This window comes from Leiobunum rupestre, chromosome 2 (assembly GCF_980474605.1).
Source record: "Leiobunum rupestre chromosome 2, qqLeiRupe1.1.hap1, whole genome shotgun sequence".
In the NCBI taxonomy this organism is placed as follows: domain Eukaryota; kingdom Metazoa; phylum Arthropoda; class Arachnida; order Opiliones; family Sclerosomatidae; genus Leiobunum; species Leiobunum rupestre.
Window position 1 is genome coordinate 38641659 of NC_143385.1, and position 18820 is coordinate 38660478.

General features: G+C 38.0%; 1 long non-coding RNA gene across 3 annotated transcripts; it reads left to right on the plus strand.

Moving 5' to 3' along the window:
- The first annotated feature begins 1274 nt into the window (after window positions 1-1274).
- Window positions 1275-14909, plus strand: LOC149957482 (uncharacterized). Of its 3 annotated transcripts, XR_016478227.1 has the most exons (6): window positions 1275-1494; window positions 1548-1621; window positions 14494-14523; window positions 14574-14726; window positions 14783-14812; window positions 14866-14909. It is a non-coding gene; the product is annotated as an uncharacterized LOC149957482 (long non-coding RNA). The 3 variants fall into 3 exon arrangements; XR_016478226.1 differs by having other exon boundaries at window positions 1276-1494; window positions 14783-14909; XR_016478228.1 differs by lacking the exon at window positions 14494-14523 and having other exon boundaries at window positions 1276-1494; window positions 14783-14909.
- Window positions 14910-18820: the final 3911 nt, after the last annotated feature.

Genomic DNA, 18820 nt, shown 5'->3' on the forward strand with positions numbered 1-18820 from the left:
AGTTGACCTGTCAATCAAGTAGGTAAGCAAGTGTTTTAAAAAGGGTGCATATTAATGAGCGTGGTATTGTTTAACTAGGTGGATTACCGTTATGGGTCATTGACCTGTTAGATAGTAACATGTGTTTAGGATCATCAAGTAGTTATATTATATGTTTGAATATTAATTTTTGGCGGGAAAGTGTAAGCGTCGCGTGTATAAAAATCAACAAGTGGTTAAACTCTTTAGGTTTATTAATGTACACTTATGTTTGACATGAATATTAATATATGGCTTAAGTTTGTACCTTTATAATTAACCGTTAGGGTTCATGACCTGGTAGCTATATGGTTGTTAAAGTTTTGGCGCGAATTTAACATGTGTTCTGAAGACCGTTAGAAATTGTAAGCGTCGATTAACAAGTGTTTAAACTCTTTAGGTTTATTATATGTTTGAATATTAATTTTTGGCGGGAAAGTGTAAGCGTCGATCAACAAGTGGTTAAACAAAAATAGTTAAAAAGGTGTATTGAATATTTTCGGTTTGACCAACACCGAACCATAAATCTCTAAGTATAAGACTTCTTCAGGTGTCCAGAGTCCAGGATCAGCAGTGTCCAAATATTTAGTTGCTGAAACTCTTTTGGACCTTCATCCTCTAATTCGAAATTTAAGACTTCTTCAGATGTCCAGAGTCCAGGATTATCAGTGTCCAAATATTTAGTTGCTGAAACTCTTTTGACTCCCATAGAACTCGTATTGAATTCATTATACCAGATGGTCATTATTCCTATTATACAAAGCATAAAGTTGACGATAAATAACTTAACATTTTATATTGACATTTCGAATTTACCGCGCCTCCACGAAAATCCCTACTTTCCAAGCGCACTAGCGCCATCTATTGTACTAAATCACTACCATAAAAATATATTTTTGGGCTGTTAAAAATATATAAAATAAATATCAGTCTAATTTGTTTAATATATACCAATATTCATAACACTTTATAATTAATATAATATAACATTTAACCTAACCGATAATTTTAAGCAACTCGCCTCCTGAAAAATTGCCAAAATCTCTCCTTTCCAAGCCCACTAGCGCCATCTATGTATTACGTTGCAAGATTACCATAAAAATATATTTTCGAACAAAAACTTTTTTAAATATATAGCATAAATATCAGGCTAATTTGTTTATTATATATCAATATTAATAACACTTTATAAATTACTAAATTTTTATATATAATATTTAAGTTAGATGGCGCCACTTTCTTCACCCAGCATCTTCACCCAGCATCTTAAGCAACGCGGTCGAAATAGCCATTCTCCAAAAGAAAGTTAAGCCAGAAGTATTGTTAAGATAATGTTTTAAGTTTTGAACGTTTTAAATAGGGTTTCGGGCACTCTAGTTATTGCTAATGGGAACTAAATTGTGCTAAGTATCTAACCGCGTAACTTTTAACATTTTTTTAGATTTCTAGGAATTATATTGGCCGCATACTTTCCAGGTAAAATTTTAGGCTTAAAAATGAACATTTTTTAAAATATTTTAACGTTCTAGGATGTACGCCATTACTAACGGCCATTGGTGAAGCTCAACGAACAGTAACGGACTCATCATTGTCATTTGACAAGGTAAAAAACTATAATTTTGAGCTAGTATTTTGTTTTGGGTCGTATATATATATATTGTATTATTCAATTTAAATAAGGTGTATGATAGAAAGATTTATGGGAGGTCGGGGGGGTTAAACTGGGTACGAGGCCCCGTCAAAAAGTTTCTCCAGCGCCACCAAGTGAGGCGTTTTAGAACGTATGTCGGGGAAACATTAAGTTGTTTTAAGACTAGCTTAACACAAATTTTTTTGTGGAATATTTTACAATAATTTGAATGTTATTATAAGTATATTACCATGTCGAGAGAGATCCCAGCTACTAGTAGATTGTTGATTTTTCATAAGGAACGTAAGACTTTTTATCAGAAACATTAACGAATTGTGAGAAAACATGGAAAAAATCCCGTCCTTTTATATCAGTAAATCCAGGAAAAACTGGAAATCAGAATCAGGTTATCGATAACTAGAGGTGAATAGCCCTATAAATTAGAAAGGAATGTCATAGTATATAACCAGTTGTTAATATCGTATCTAATTAAAGTTTACGTGGTGGTTCAGACTAGTGGCCATATTATTTTTGCAATGGACGATCTATTTTTAACATTACCGAGTAACGCTTCGAGCGATTTATACCCGGAAAATACAGCGTCTACTTATAAAGTAAATTTAGGACGACCTTTAAATGTACCTTCAAATTTTGAAGTTGGAATTAGCGAAATTATATTACCGCCAACATGGGAAAATATTACAGAAAAAAACCGGTCATTTTTAGCAGTTTCCACGACAACCGTTAAAAACGTGCAACCGTTTACATACTTTAAAATATCAGTGAAAGTGGGTAAAATTGAAGCGGAGAAAGACCAGAATGGAAATATCCTTCGATATAGTGTCGTGCGCAAACTTATTGCAGCGCTTAATGAAAGTTTAAAAGAATTCGGGCTTGATAATGAAATTAAAATTTAACTCCACACAAAACCAAACGGGCTCTGTTGGAATTTGATAACCACCAATAACTACCATATTAGAATTCCCAATGGACCAATTAAAGAGCTTCTCGATTTTGAACCTAACATAAATCCATATCGGAAAGACGGATTTCATATTGGGTCATATTTTTGTACGAAACCTTTTGCTGGTTATATAAAGTCCTTATCGTTAAATAACTTTAATTACATTGAAATTAGAAGTGATAATGTACAAGACGCCGCGTTTAGAGTCGAAACTCGAATTGATTATCAAATACCGACTGGTGCTTACTCGAGTGTCCAAGACATTTTAGACGCAATGATGTTAACCTTGGATGAATAAATAAGGGATAAATTTCAATTAACCATTAACCATAATGGATCCGTTCACATTGGAGCCGCGGCGGGGTTTGCAATTATATTTCATTCATCTGAGAAAGGTCTCGGTGAAATGCTAGGCTTTACGCGCTTTAGTGAACTCTTGGCCAATACAGATAGTCTCTACGCTGCTGATTTATCAATGGGAGCCAGAACACTATATATATATTCAAATTTAATATACCCTCAATATGTAGGCGATACGTTTGCCCCTTTGATGAAAATAATACCGCTAGCTGGAAATGATAAGCCGTTTGAAAAATCTATTATTTTTGACAAAATTGATTACTATCCTTTGAGAACAAATAATACAGAAATAGTTGACATTGACATGAAAACGGATTTTGGCGAAACAATAGCCTTTATAAACGGAAAAAGTGTCATTAGACTTCATTTGAGACGAAATGGCCGACAGTGAAAGTTATTTCAAATATTACCGCGAACAATATGGTGGCGGACCATTTTTTGCCGGACCTGTTTATCAACGGGGAAGAGGCGTGGGCGGAATTTTTAAAAAGCTGATAAAATATATAACACCCATTATCAAACCCGTGACCAATGAGGCTTTTGGAGTAGGCAAGAGATGGTGGCAAGATTTAAAACAAGGACATGACCCTAAAGAAACGTTAAAGAACAATTTAAGAATCGCCGGTAGCAATTTATTACATAAAGCGGCTGATCGATTAACGAGAAATCAGTCTGGCAGCGGCTGCCGTAAACGACGAACGGGCCCCATTAGGAAACGAAAAAAAGTGTCCAAACGGAGAGTTACAAAAAGAACCAAACTTGACTTTTTAGGATAATAATGGCGGTTTACGAGGGAATGCTAAGTCAGCTGGATATTTTTCAACGCCCATTGGTCAATACTAATGTAATTACCACAACGGAAATAAGATATTTACCAACAAACAATTTATCGGACAATGGCCCTCTGGAATTTTTTATTCCCGCGTCGGAAGATTTATATATGGATTTATCAAAAACTATGTTAAAATTGAAACAGATACTTTTACATAACGATGGATCGAATGTCCCCGCCGCTGAAACAAAAGTGGCACCAACGAATAATCTTATAGGGTCGCTTTTTAGTCAATGCGATTGTTATCTCGGGGATACTTCTACCCAGTCCGCGAACAACTGCTACGCTTACAGTTCCTACATTGAAAAATTAGTCAACTATGGAGAAGATGCAAAAAATTCGCAACTCCAAAATGGCCTCTTTTATATGGACTCTACGACCAAGCCTTCGGAAATGTGGTTAGATACGTTCAAGTCAGAGTCCAACGGGGCCCTGAAGCGAGGCTCAAGATCAAAAGAATCGCAATCCTTTGAAATAATGGGGCCTTTGTCTGTTGATATTTGCAAAATTAATAAGTTTATGTTAAACCAAGTTCCGGTACGATTTCGTTTAGTTAGAAGCCCGCGCCTAACTACCATCATTTCTATGGAAGCAGGCAAGGATTATAAACTAGTTATAGACCAAGCGTACTTGTACGTGACAAAAGTTAAAGTTAATCCTTCAATCGTATTGGCGCATGCAAAAATGCTAGAATCAGATATTCCAGCTATCTTTCCCTTAACGCAAACGATTGTTAAAAATTTTAGCGTAGCGAGAGGCCTAACGAGTATAAACCGCGATAACATCATTTTAGGTAGATTACCGAAACGAGCTATTGTGGTTTTTGTCAAGGAAGATGCGTTTATCGGGTCATTGAATAGTAATAGTTTACAATTTGAACATTTAAACGTGACCGGTTTGTCCCTCTCGGTGGGTCCTGATCGTTATCCTCCCGATGGGTTCCAAATGGACTACGACGAAGGGAATTATTGTTTACCTTATCAGAGTCTATTTTCCGCGATGGGGATCGATGGGGCCGACCGTGGTAATTTCATAAGTTTTAAAAATTTTAAATCCGGGTATAACATGTATCTATTCGATCTAACAAGCGACAACAATGCTAGTGGGGATTATATGTCTCTTAGAAAGGACGGTAGTTTACGACTCGATGTGCAATTTAAAAACGCATTAACACATAATGTGACATGTATAATGTATTTTGAATTCGATAATGAGATTTTGATAACACGCGATCGCAAAGTAATTTATAACGCCGAATAAAACCCATTTAAAGCACTTTACCTTAAGCGGTTTAACAGTTCCTCGCTTGCAATCGTTCAACCATGTCACGCTCTCATTATCTCTCCGATAAACTGGAAATTTTTCTTTCAAATGACATTCCGGGTACCGATCTTAAAATTAAACGCCAAGGGCATAGAAAATACGTTTCATTTAATCTTAACGTTTGGGAAAACTTATGGACATTTTCCGCACGTCCGCGGAGCTAATGAAAAGTATAATGTCTTGTACTCGACTTCAAACGGTTTTGCAATGTGTAAAACAAGCTGGGAGCGGTTAAAAATTATTCGCTTAAGTCTTAATACGGAAATTCAGGAGAGAAAAAACTGTTACCAGTGTATGAAGAAATGTATTACAGACGAATTAACCGAGATTCTAATGTCGTTAACGGGATCCTGTGAAAATACAGCATGTCACTTTCAATTGGCTCATGACATTACGTGCCTTCCCGTAGCTTCGCATTGGTCTGAAAGGCTTGAGGCTAATGTGAAAAGAGCTCTTCCTCTGGTCAATTATCAAAAGACTAAATAATTTTAACGAAAACTACCCACATTGTTCTTTAAACATACATAATTTATTTCATGCAATGGTTAACGATGTAAATGAAATTATTACAGAATTTTTGTTTTAATAAAGGGTATAAATTTAAGAATATGGTTTGTTTAATTTTTATTACAAGTTAAAAGGTCAAAGCGCGCGGCCATGAATAAAACCATAGAGAAAGTCTATTACGATCCTGAAAATCCAGGGGGATTAGGTGGTGTCAAGCGATTAGAAAAAAGTTTGCCCTTAATTCCAAAGACCAAAATTAAAAAATGGTTGTTAACGCAAGACCCCTATACGTTGCATAGAGACCGAAAGCTTAAATTTGCTCGTACACCAACATATGTGACGTCACTGAATGAAATTCATCAAATGGATTTAATAGTTTTGGACGAGTTGAAACCGGATTATAATTATATTTTAGTTAACATTGACGTTTTATCGCGCTTTTTATCCGCGTTACCTTTGAAAACAAAGAGCGGGAAAGACGTTCTACAGGCGCTAAAAAAAATTCACAAAGTTAATAAACCCATGAAAATTAATACGGATCAAGGAAAGGAATTTCTTAATAAGACCGTACAGGATTATTTAAAAAAGAACGATATAAAACATTTTGTAAGTTACGGGGACATAAAATGCGGAATCGTAGAACGCGCCAATAGAACTCTCGAGAACAAAATATATCGTTTAATTACTAAAACTAAGAAACCAAATTTCATTAAGGATTTACCGAAAATTGTTAGATCGTATAATAACAGTGTACACAGGTCGACCGGGTTCAAACCGTGTGAAGTAACGGTTGATAATGAGCATTTAGTTTGGAAAAATCTTTACGGTAAAAAATCAATTAGGGAAAAAGCCAAATTCAAAGTCGGTGAACGTGTTCGATTAACAAAAGCCCCGAAAGCGTTTACTAAAGGCTACAAGGGATACTGGTCGAAGGAAGTGTTTACTATTAAGAGAGTGATTAATAGACCTCGTCCTGTTTACGTCATACAAGATCAAAATAATCAAGTCATCTTGGGTTCATTCTATCCCGAAGAACTACAAAAGATTCTATCATGAATACTAATCAGCTTGATGAATTTTTGAAATGTGATTATAGAACGCGCCCATTTTACATTGGTACATTTTCCAAAGACGCGATTCCCAAAAAAGCGCCGAAACAGAAAACGTATTGTTTTATTATAAATACGGACGATTCGACGGAACCAGGTTCTCATTGGGTCGCTGTGTTTATTGAATCGGGAAAGGGAGAATTTTTCTGTTCGTTTGGAAATTCACCTGTTACGTACAATTTTAACTTGGGTCATTTAGCTAAAAAGTGGGTATATAATAAAAATATTATCCAACCGATTGACTCGGAAACATGCGGTGCTCATTGTTTATTTTATATCGTATGTAAATGTTCGGGGTATACTTATAGAGAAATATTAGATATGTATAATGATACTCTATATATCAATGACATAATCTCGTTATGGAATATGTGTCTGCATTTAATGAATCACGAAAATAAATATTGTAATCAATAAATTTTTATTGTATCAATTTTTCCATTTTTTAAGAGGGCTTAATGCGCGGCGTCTGTTTTTAGGTGTCGGATAAGGTTTGCGAACATTTAGTCTCCTCTTCACGTGCTTTTCATTCGTTTGCAAATCTTTATCCGAAAATGGTAGAGACACAGCCTCCGATAAATTCTCCACGCTTTCAGCCGATGGCCTATACGTTACGTCGCTGTCTCGTGTAGTACCCGTCGCGCCTTCAGACGTATTGAAGAGGTTCCTTATGTTACTGGTACTTTCGGAACGGCGTGGTGTACTACTTGAAAGAGGATCAAACTCGCGGCGGAGTGCTTCGTGGACGGCTTCGGGAATATTCGGTGTTGACTCCGCTATCAAATGATCCGGTAGAAACGCCGGGACTGGGGGAGTAGGTCGAAGAGGGGGTCTCGGTTCCGCGTGTAGATAAACGGGAATCGGATCGGGAGAAATCAACGTTGTACTGGGTGAAACGGGGGAACCGCGAGAGACATTTCTCGGAGAATTTGTTGGTGTAGCTACGGGTCGTATCATCTGCGCCGGTGCGAGAAGAGGGGCCACGGGCCGTATAATCTGCGCCGGTGCGAGAAGAGGAGCTAACGTATTCGATGGAGGAGGCATCGCTGGGGGCTCTAAACGAACGGCGGGGACTCCTTGAAATTCTTTAATTTTAAAGTACCTTTGAAGCATAGTTAAATACTCTCGTAACGTATCCTCCTCACTCCCTACTTTAATCGGTTTATTTATGATACTTTTCATTTGATTTTGAATAATGTCTATTAATTTGGCCGTATCGCTAAAATAGCTATCAGCGGGGACTAAAACGAATTTTTTCATCGATTAATAATACGGTTAAGAACCACGGGAATTAATGAACCGAGAATTGCACCCCAGAATCCGCCTCGCTGAGATATTAGAATTTTTCGACGGTTTAAGTCGGTTAAATTTTTACGAGCAAGTTTTCTGATGCACGCTTTATAGCGCTGTAATATTTTTTTCCTATTTGCGCCTACAGGTAGCGCCCCCCGGGTAATATTAAGACAAATATTAGAAATAGAGTTTAATTGTTCGGGACTAGCGTTTTTAATTAAAAATTTGCGCTGACTGGGGGAAGCTTTTTTAATGAGCGTTAAATAAGGTTTATGTTCCCGTATCGCTCGTGGCCAAGTCATCTTACGTAATGAAACAATTTTATAAATACATTCAAATTTATTCAAAAAACACAAAGAATTTATACAATGAAAACATTTTCACATATTTTTTATAGAATATATTTAACAGAATAAATTTTTTTTAAACATTATTTTTAAACCCGTCACCATTACTCTAGAAAAGTTATCATTGGGCCCTCTTCAAATAAGCAATTTGTTCGCACTTTGAAATGTTCTGGTGTTTCTTGATTTAAATCTAAAACAATATTAGAATAGGGTCGAGAAGCAGTTACATTATTGTACACAGTACTTAGAAAATTTGGGTTATTAGGAAATACTTGTCGACTGAGACATTTAATCTGACTAGGATCACGCGGACTCTTAAATAGAACAATGTACGATGAGTTCAAGCTAATATCGCGAGCCGCTCGACCTTGACCAAAAACATTTTGGGTTAAGAATAATATAGTTAAATTTAAGTGGTGACTACCAACACGAAATAATTCCGAAACGTACGCGTTATTTAAACAACTTTGAGAGAGATCGTCGAGAACGAGCAAGTTATTTATAGAACTATCAAATATTTCTTCCGGTTTCTCACTTAATAAACCCTGATGAAACTCGATATCAGGTATAATTTTTTTAAGCTCATTGAATTTTTCCGACCAAATATTATAACAATAAATGATTCGCTCGGGAGGTTTCTCGAACAGCGTGTGTCGATTTTTTAAAAGCCGAAAAGTCCAAACTGTTTTGCCGCATCGACTCGGTCCACTGATGAGGAACGTGGTCGGCGATTTAAACTTGAGCCGCGTTACTGACATTTTTGTAGCCGAAGGGAATACTGGTACCGTCGCTCTTGAAGATTCGCTTGTTAGACGTAAATCCAACGAGTTTTTCAGCTGGTTTTTGGAATAGCAGCCCCGTTTTTAAACGTTTCACGTTAAATGGGACTTCGACGCTGTATTTCAATTGTTGGTTGCGTGTAGCGAGGTCCTTCAAAGCTTCAAAGTTGACAATTGACTGATTTTTTTTAGTCAATGTAATGCCCTTAAGTTTAGTGACAATCTTTCCAGATTCGAATAAAATTGAATAAGCTTTACATCCCAAGGAAACAAAGGCTTTTATATTTTCATTGGGATACTGGTCAGCTAATGTACCTAGGGTAGTCCCTAGCGGAATATTTAAGTCTTTACTCATATAAAGAAAAGCAGAATCAGTATCGACGTAATTTAAATTAGAACCAATTTGAGCCATTAATTTGTATAATTTAATACGGCCGTAACTGGCTACAAACGCGCCTATCGTTGGTGACCCTTTCCGATAAGTTGGAACGTAGTCTTCCCGAAAACGAGTGGTGACTAAGGCTATATCATCGTCTAGTAGTTTAAAATCCGTTAATTCTTTGGTTTTATCGGCCAAAATTTCGACTAATTCCTTAAAAGAATTAATAAAAACACTTTGGCCTCGATTTAAATTAATGGAATTTTTGCCCCACAGACTGTTTAGACTAAGTTTACCAATAGCTTTTAAAGCGGGATTATCGGTTATATCGTCTAAATTTAAATCTAACCCGTCAATTTCATTAAAGTCTCGTAAATAATTAAGTTTTTGTTCTAATGTAATTATGTCTTTTGGATACGACGAATTTTGAACTTTGATTTTGTAAAAAAGCCGAATATAGTCATCGAATAGCGGACAATCTTTATCGAATGTCTCTCGGTAATGATGTACTTCGTGAATTGTAATAATTTTGTAACCGTACTCTATCGCTAGATAAAACTCGGGGGTCGTCCACACGTCGGTTATGCTACGCTCTCGATCAGTATGGGTACATTCGAAACATTGTTCAGCTGCACATTTGTAGCAGAGAGTATAATAAATTTTACTATTAATTTTAGCTGAGAGAATTGGGAGGTTTAAATTGGTAGGTGGCAGCACCGTAGCTTTAATAAGACCAAAATAAGCGTTAACGGAAAAATTAAAGTTACAAGTTATAATTTCGGGGCTTGATTTGGGATATTTATAGGAACTCATTTGGACCGACGGGTACATACTATTGAAATCCACGACTTTGATTGGTCGATCGGGAGTGGCTTCGGCGTAAATTACAAAGTTTTCGACCCTCCCCCCACGAATGGCGTCTCTCGCTCCTATCGGTTTGGTAAAGGGTAGGGAATCGCAGAAACTCGCAATTGCTGGGTCTTCTACTAACTGATCATACTCGTGCTCCCATATACTAATAAACTGTGCATTAGGCCTTTCCTTTTTTAAAAAATTTTCGCGGTCGAGGGTTTTGAGATAAATATTTAAATTATAATCTTTTAACTGTTTATCGTAAGCCTGGTGGTCAGTGTGCAGTGGGCATTTATGGTAATGGCAGCCGTAAAATTCGGCAATTATTTCGGGCGAGGAACAATAACCGTCTAATCGATAGGGGTAAATGACATGTTCTCCACCTAGCGATCGCGCCGTTTGAAATTTCACGTTGAGTTTTTTTTCCAAATAAGCTAACCATTTTAGGGCCTTGACACTATGCCGTTTCCTATAACCCGTCCCCGGAACAATCGCGATAGTGTTTGATTCGACAAATCTACTAAGGAATAAATTTGTGACGGCTCCCGGCAACGTTATGGCGTTTGACCCTAACAAATCAAAATCGACTGTTTTTAAAAATAAATTTCTAAAACTATCGAATCCTTTCTGTAAAAGTTTAACGTCATCGATCGCGTATTCGGTTAAAACTTTATTTAGATCAAAAACGACGTAACGTTGGGAATCGTACCATTGATTAAATTCTACGATTTCCTCGTCCGTAAATTTGTCGATACCAAAATATTCTTTCTCGGGGAGGGCGCCGATATAATCTAAATTGTTTTCCGTAGCGAATGAATAACAAAAATAACCTTTCTTTTGGACAATCTTAAAAGTTTTCGAGAAATTTCGAAGGGCTGTAGGTAGGAACATGAAACTATCGATAAAGGCTATTTTAAATTGGGCGAGAAACATACCCAGGGCTTTGGAACCGGTATAAATTATCTCGGGTTTAATCTTTCGTTTTAATAGACCGTTAAGAATAAGGAGCGTATCGAAACCACTCCCGAAATGGCTAATTAATATGACGTTTTCAAAGACCGGCCTCGTAACCGTATCTCTTTTCCGACCATTAACTGTCACCTGGCATGCTAATAAATAATCTAGGAAATTTTGAACGCAATCAAAGCCGTGAAATTTTCGGTAATCATAATTGGTCGAAAATGGCGCTTCTTGCATCGCGGAAATGATTAAAATTGGTCTAATTGCAGTGTCAGTCGTTATGGTTTCAAAATCAAAATAACATAGTCGTTTCTCATTTGATTTTATTTCTAATGGGCGGACGTGACACTCGTTTTTGGCATGCTCAATTTTGCAAAAAGCGCATTTGTTGTCGCAATTATGATTGCCTTCATAGTCTTTCCCGCAATTCAAGCACCGTTTTAAAACCTGACAGGTTCCTAGTTCTACGTGTTGGGAGAAACAATTTGGTCCGGCAAAATACCTATTACAGTCATGACAACGGGTAGCCTGTTCTATACTGGGGTGGAATTCGGGGCCGCGACATCGACGGCATTTAAGCTCGGATCCGCAGTCGTGACTTTTTTTTTCTTTGTCTTTATATAACAGGGTAAGACAAAATTTACAATAATATTTTGCCCCAAACATGGCCGAATAAGATCGTACGACGTGGGTGTGGTCTTTAATTTTTAAGAGGAAAATTTGTTTTTCTTTGAAGGGCCCAATAAACACTTTATCGAAATTATCGTCCGCCGAGATTAATATAATTTGGTAGTCGGGTAATATATTTTGGAATCGGTTAATGTCTATTATTTCTACGGGGCCTTCGGGAACCCCCGCTAGGGCGTGTTATTTTTTTAGCTTCAATTTCTTGTTTGGGTTTTTTCCCATTTCTAATTGTCTTTAATTGGTATTCGTTAAAACTAGCACCCTGTCCTAAACTTTTTAAATGTTGATAGTCGGCCAAAACTCTTCCCACCGCTAGGGCTCTCGTAAAACATAAATTGTCCGTATTTCTAATGGGGATAAATGTGTTACCCTGGTTGATATACTGATCTAGACATTCATAACTTCTTGTTCTAACGCTGCGAGGAAGTCCTCTCATAGGGGTATCTTGAAGAAATATTAGGTCAAATCGGAGGGGTGAATCTAGATAAATGGTTTTTACGGACTGCGCTACCTTTTCAATCCCCGTTAAAATTCTCTCAGCTGTCAACTCATTAATATTCATTAGTTGGAAATTTATCGGATCGTGCAGCTCATCGGAAATTACCACCACCCTGACGCGCGTGTAGCCTAAATTATCGGCCGTAATTCTATCTAATATTGATTGGAAAATACGGGTCAGTTGGTTACTGATATCGGCGTGGTTTAATTGGTCTAAATTTTTAAAATTACACTCGAATAGCATAGATTTACACCTATACTTTCGAGAAGAACTGGCAATGATTTTATCTATAGAGTAAAAATTTTTAGGGTTGAAACGGGTGCTAAGATCGAGGGCCATGGTGTTTTTAAAGTCCTGCGTAAATATTTAATATGGTTTGAATCGTTGTCGCGACGTCGTAAACTTCGCCGGAATTCTGCAAGTTTAATAGTTTTTCGTAGTGACGTCCACGGTTCTTGTAAACTAGAACTTCACCTCGCCGACCCGCTAGAATTTCAACCTTAGTTGAAAATCACCTTCTTCATAAACTATCTGTTCTAGATACTCTTTTAACTCATACGCCGAATCTAGTTTGACGCAAACGCCGTCTTTCGTCGCGGTTGGCCGATCGCTATTTTTGACGTAACGCCTTATATCTAAATACAAGTTATTTTTGAAACTTGCAATTTTTATCCCGAAATTTTTATGGCGGGAAAACTCTACGACTATATCCGTCCAGCCGTCGTCTACTGGCTTAGATGGACCGGCTTGAGATGGACCGGCTTGAGATGGACCTGGTTGAGATGGGCCTGGCTTGGATGGGGTGCTTTTGGGTGGCGCATCAACTGGTTTGAATGGCGATTGTTTCGAAGGGCTATCGAGTACCTCGTGGCATGTTAAATCTATGATATCGGGTTGATTCTTCGGGATGTCTACTTCGAAACGAGTTTTCTTAATATTTACTTTATTTCCGAAATCTAATCGACGACGGACCTTATTGACCTGGGAGCAGGGAGGTGTTTCGGATTGGTTCTAAAAATTAAACTAAATTAAATGGTATAAAAAATAGACTGAATTAATAAACTATTACTTTGCGGTCAAAGTCCATCGTGCCAGAATAATTTCCTAACAATAAACGGTCATTTAAAAAAGGTAATTCCCCAAATTTTAAAATGTACTTACAATTTCTTCAAGTCGAATTCAAGTCGAATGCAAGTTGTGAAATAAATGCAAATAAAGCGCGTCCCTCTATTTATAGTCGCAAAACCCCCTAGCGGGACGCTTAGGAACTTCTATAACACATGCTAATTTATCTAACGCTTTTATTAATGCATGCGTAATTTTTCGTAATAAACAAAAATCCCCTAGCGGGACGCTTAGGAACTTCTATAACACATGCTAATTTTCATAACGGTTTTAGGTACTCGTAATTTTTCGTAACGGTTTTTTTTTATCAACATGTGGTAAATAAACCCCCTAGCGGGATGCTTAGGAAACTCCATTTTCTAAAGGTTTTGTAACAATTTTTTTACGTACTCTATTAACGCAACGGTTTTTTATATCAACATGTGGTAAATAAACCCCTAGCGGGATGCTTAGGAAACTCCATTTTCTAATGGTTTTGTAACAATTTTTACGTACTCTATTCACGCAACGGTTTTTTAAAATAAATCAATGTTTTCTCGAGAAAAATTCCATACACGAACCTAACCTCGAGCTATAGTAAATCAAATATTTAGGTTAAGATTGCCGGGTATAAAAGGCGTGATTTTTTCATGTTTTATCACATTTCGTTCCTGAACTACAATGTAAGTTGTAAAACGTCTTAATACGAACCTTTTCAACAAAAATTAAAAAATTTAGGGCTTCCAACACTACAGCAGATTTTATTAAAGTATTGAAGGGGAGAGGACGCGGAAGTAATGTACTTTTGATAATATACTGTAACAAGTAATTGATAATTATTAAATTATAGGAGAAAACGCGGACCTAGGACCAGTTCGAAGTAATTATTTTCTATTTTTTATTATACTTTTATAAAATTTCTAACAATAGGACCTGACACGTTGCCACCACCCTCCACGCCTTCGGACCCACCAACACCCGGGAACTCCCCAACGCCCTCGAACTCTCCCACGATTCCCTATCGGGAGATTTTCATCAACCCGTCATTGTCGGCGGAAATGCGAGTACTGGACTTGAGGAAAGGTAATTCGTTAAATATATTTTAATACGTATGAAATTATAATATGAATTTTTTCTAGCGCCGGGGATCAAAATCATCGTGGAAGGGGGTAATATATTCAACATGTTTTATTATATTAGCAACTAATTTATGTAATTTTAGGTGGCGCCCTTAAAATTTTAATTTAAATAAACTGTTTATATTTATTTTTGTGTCTTTCTTAATATACACGTTAGTTGTATTATATAAACCATTTTCATACAGATTGGTTAAAACGTACCATTCCTACTTGTTAATCGACGCTTACAATTTCTAACGGTCTTCAGAACACATGTTAAATTCGCGCCAAAACTTTAACAACCATATAGCTACCAGGTCATGAACCCTAACGGTTAATTATAAAGGTACAAACTTAAGCCATATATTAATATTCATGTCAAACATAAGTGTACATTAATAAACCTAAAGAGTTTAACCACTTGTTGATTTTTATACACGCGACGCTTACACTTTCCCGCCAAAAATTAATATTCAAACATATAATATAACTACTTGATGATCCTAAACACATGTTACTATCTAACAGGTCAATGACCCATAACGGTAATCCACCTAGTTAAACAATACCACGCTCATAAATATGCACCCTTTTTAAAACACTTGCTTACCTACTTGATTGACAGGTCAACTAATTAACACCTGTTAATCTCATTAATTATTCAGGTCACGCGCGCGTGACACGCGCCCGAGGGGGGGCGGAATCGCGATTCCCCGCTTCATTCCCCCCCGTCACGCAGCTGGGGACGCGTGGGGGAAAGCACGCTGCGCCCCCCTCGCGTATCCAGGAATAGGGGGGTTAACTACTCCTGTCAACTAAGTGTGGGTAGTAATAGCAGACAACCTTTATATTTAAATATTTTTAGTCGTTTTAGAGAGGTAAATTTAAAGGAATTAAACTTGCAGCTTACATACATTTCATTAATTTCGGTAGGCAGTGGTACTGACTAAAAATATAACTGTGCTTAAAGCATATTGGTAATGCATACTCTTATACTATAATAGTGTATAAAGTAAATAACGTCCGGTGTTTAGAATATTTACGAATAAAAGGTTAGATCTACAAATACATTTTGTTATCAGTGCTCTAATATATTTTTGGCAATAGGCTCCATTCCACAAATCAAGCAAAGGCGTCGTTATCTTTTCGCCGTGTATCCCATATGATGAAAGTGCAGACAATCTGTTCTTTCCAAAGCCACTTGATAAACGAGGAGTTAACTTCTATAAGCGATAAGAATTTTTGCGTATTGCTATTACATCTACTTTTTGAGTATGCAATAAAACGAATGTTGTCTCTCATGATTAATATTTACTTAAAATTTTCAATTTGGGAATCCACCTTTGCGCGAATCGATTCAAGTTCAACCTGCCACAACTAACACGCTATAAAATTTTTGTTTGAAGTCTTCGTCTATTCCTTTTATTTAGTGGTACAACTCACTTCCTGCTTGGACTGGTGCAAATTCAGATTGAAATTGCAATAATCAAAAGTTTGTTCTGTCATAATGACGAAACATTCCTCTTTCTTAAAATGCCTTAATTCGATTTTCATGTCAAAACCGTTCGTCCTCAGGGCTTGCCGATAGATTGCTTTCCACATTTCGTTTTTGCTATTCTTAAAAGAAACCAAAAACGTGTTGAGGCTTACGAATAGTTAGTAGTCAACTCTTTTGCAAAATTCGCAATTTAAATTGAAACAGTAGGTTGAATTTAAGATTTAGAACTTAAAATTCAGCCTTTATGAAGCCACACCGCAAAACACAAATGTTTTTCGTTTTCTCAAAAGGTGACTTATACTAGTTAAACATTACACAATTAGCAAAATGGAGGCCGATCTTATACAGAGGAGCATTTGGAGTAGGAAGAACGTAATTGTCGTAGCAGAGTAATATCATAATTTGTTACCACCAGGTCAGCCGGCGAAATTATTACCGTTAATTCGATAGGTCGATTTTTAATACGTAGGAGGTTGGTGGTAAGCCCTTCATGCCCCGCAAACTAACAACTACCTGCACCTACAATTACCGTTAACTTCAACAAATTTTAAACCACAAATTGTCTCTTCCACAAGTTGTGATCCAACCCCACTAATTTGGTTGCGAGGTGAAAATGCGGGTAATATCCTGGTCGCCTAGTAAATTCCGTGAAACCACAACCCTTCGCCTTTACGGTGCAATTTTAAAACTACGTTACCAGTGTTCAGCGATATCTAGATACACGATATCTAGATACGGATCTAGCTACGTTTTTAGGTCCTTTTTTTTAGGTACAAGATACAATTGTGGGTAAAAGATACTACCTATTTTCAGCCGAACACAGATAAATAAAAAACTCTTACACATACCTCTTTATCCGTATCTGTTTGCAAAGAATGTATCTTATGTATCTAAATTATTGCCCTTTCGTATCTATCTTTTTTGTGGGGCTATATCTGTGACGGTCCTTAATACATCGATAAAAAGATATACTAGGTACCAAAAGTGAAAATGAACGTAATTATGTTATGAGAGAAACACTGAGCATTATTAACGTTTGTAGAGTACAAGAGTCAGACTCAGGGACGAACAGGCGCCTTTTTCGTGAAGTGGGTACTGTAGGCTTGCGGCCCCCCAAAAATCACTTTTCAAGCGGTCCCAAGTCGAACTAAAGGGTAATTTTGGTTGAGGCCCCGTGAGATAGCGCTCACCAGCCCTCCAGCCCAATCCACCCCTGGTAAGACTTTAAAAGAAACACCTACTCTTAACATGACGGACATCGTCGTTTTCTTTGAAGAATGTAATTTAATTAGTATTTCACTTAATGTGTCAGTACTATTAATACGGAAAGTATGGTGACTAACGCTGAGTTCAGTGTGTCTCCATCTTTCCCCTACTATCATCTTATAAAGGAAGACGACGAAGTGGCTGACGATATGACGTAGAGGAAGTAAGGCCGCCGCTAGGGCATGGCGACAAAGGCGACCGCCTAGAGCGCCGCACTCAGCGGCACCTATTGGGGGCCAGCATAAATCCGTCAAGGGGGGTGGCCGAAGTCTGGACCCGGAACCCCCCTGGTCTACGCCATTTTCCGGCACTTAGCGACATGTTTTGGGATCCCGCAGTTAGCGACACTTATGCGTATCCTGCACTTAGCGGGGGTTTTTGGTTCCCCCCGTATTTAGCGACACTTATTGGTATCCCGCACTTAGCGGGGGGTTTTTGGTTCGCCCCGTATTTAGCGACACTTATTGGTATCCCGCACTTAGCGGGGGGTTTTTTGGTTCCCCCCGTATTTAGCGACACTTATTGGTATCCCGCACTTAGCGGGGGGTTTTTTGGTTCCCCCCGTATTTAGCGACACTTATTCGTATCCTGCACTTAGCGGGGGGTTTTTTGGTTCCCCCCGTATTTAGCGACACTTATTGGTATCCCGCACTTAGCGGGGGTTTTTTTCAATCCCCACGTATTTAGCGACACTTATTGGTATCCCGCACTTAGCGGGGGGTTTTTTGGTTCCCCCCGTATTTAGCGACACTTATTGGTATCCCGCACTTAGCGGGGGGGTTTTGGTTCGCCCCGTGCTTAGCGACATGTTTTGGGATCCCGCAGTTAGCGACACTTATTGGTATCCCGCACTTAGCGGGGGGTTTTTTTGGTTCCCCCCGTATTAAGCGACATGTTTTGGTATCCCGCAGCTAGCGACACTTATTGGTATCCCGCACTTAGCGGGGGGTTTTTGGTTCGCCCCGTGCTTAGCGACATGTTTTGCGATCCCGCAGTTAGCGACACTTATTGGTATCCCGCACTTAGCGGGGGGTTTTTTGGTTCCCCCCGTATTTAGCGACATGTTTTGGTATCCCGCAGCTAGCGACACTTATTGGTATCCCGCACTTAGCGGGGGGTTTTTGGTTCGCCCCGTGCTTAGCGACATGTTTTGCGATCCCGCAGTTAGCGACACTTATTGGTATCCCGCACTTAGCGGGCGGTTTTTGGTTCGCCCCGTGCTTAGCGACATGTTTTGCGATCCCGCAGTTAGCGACACTTATTGGTATCCCGCACTTAGCGGGGGGTTTTTTGGT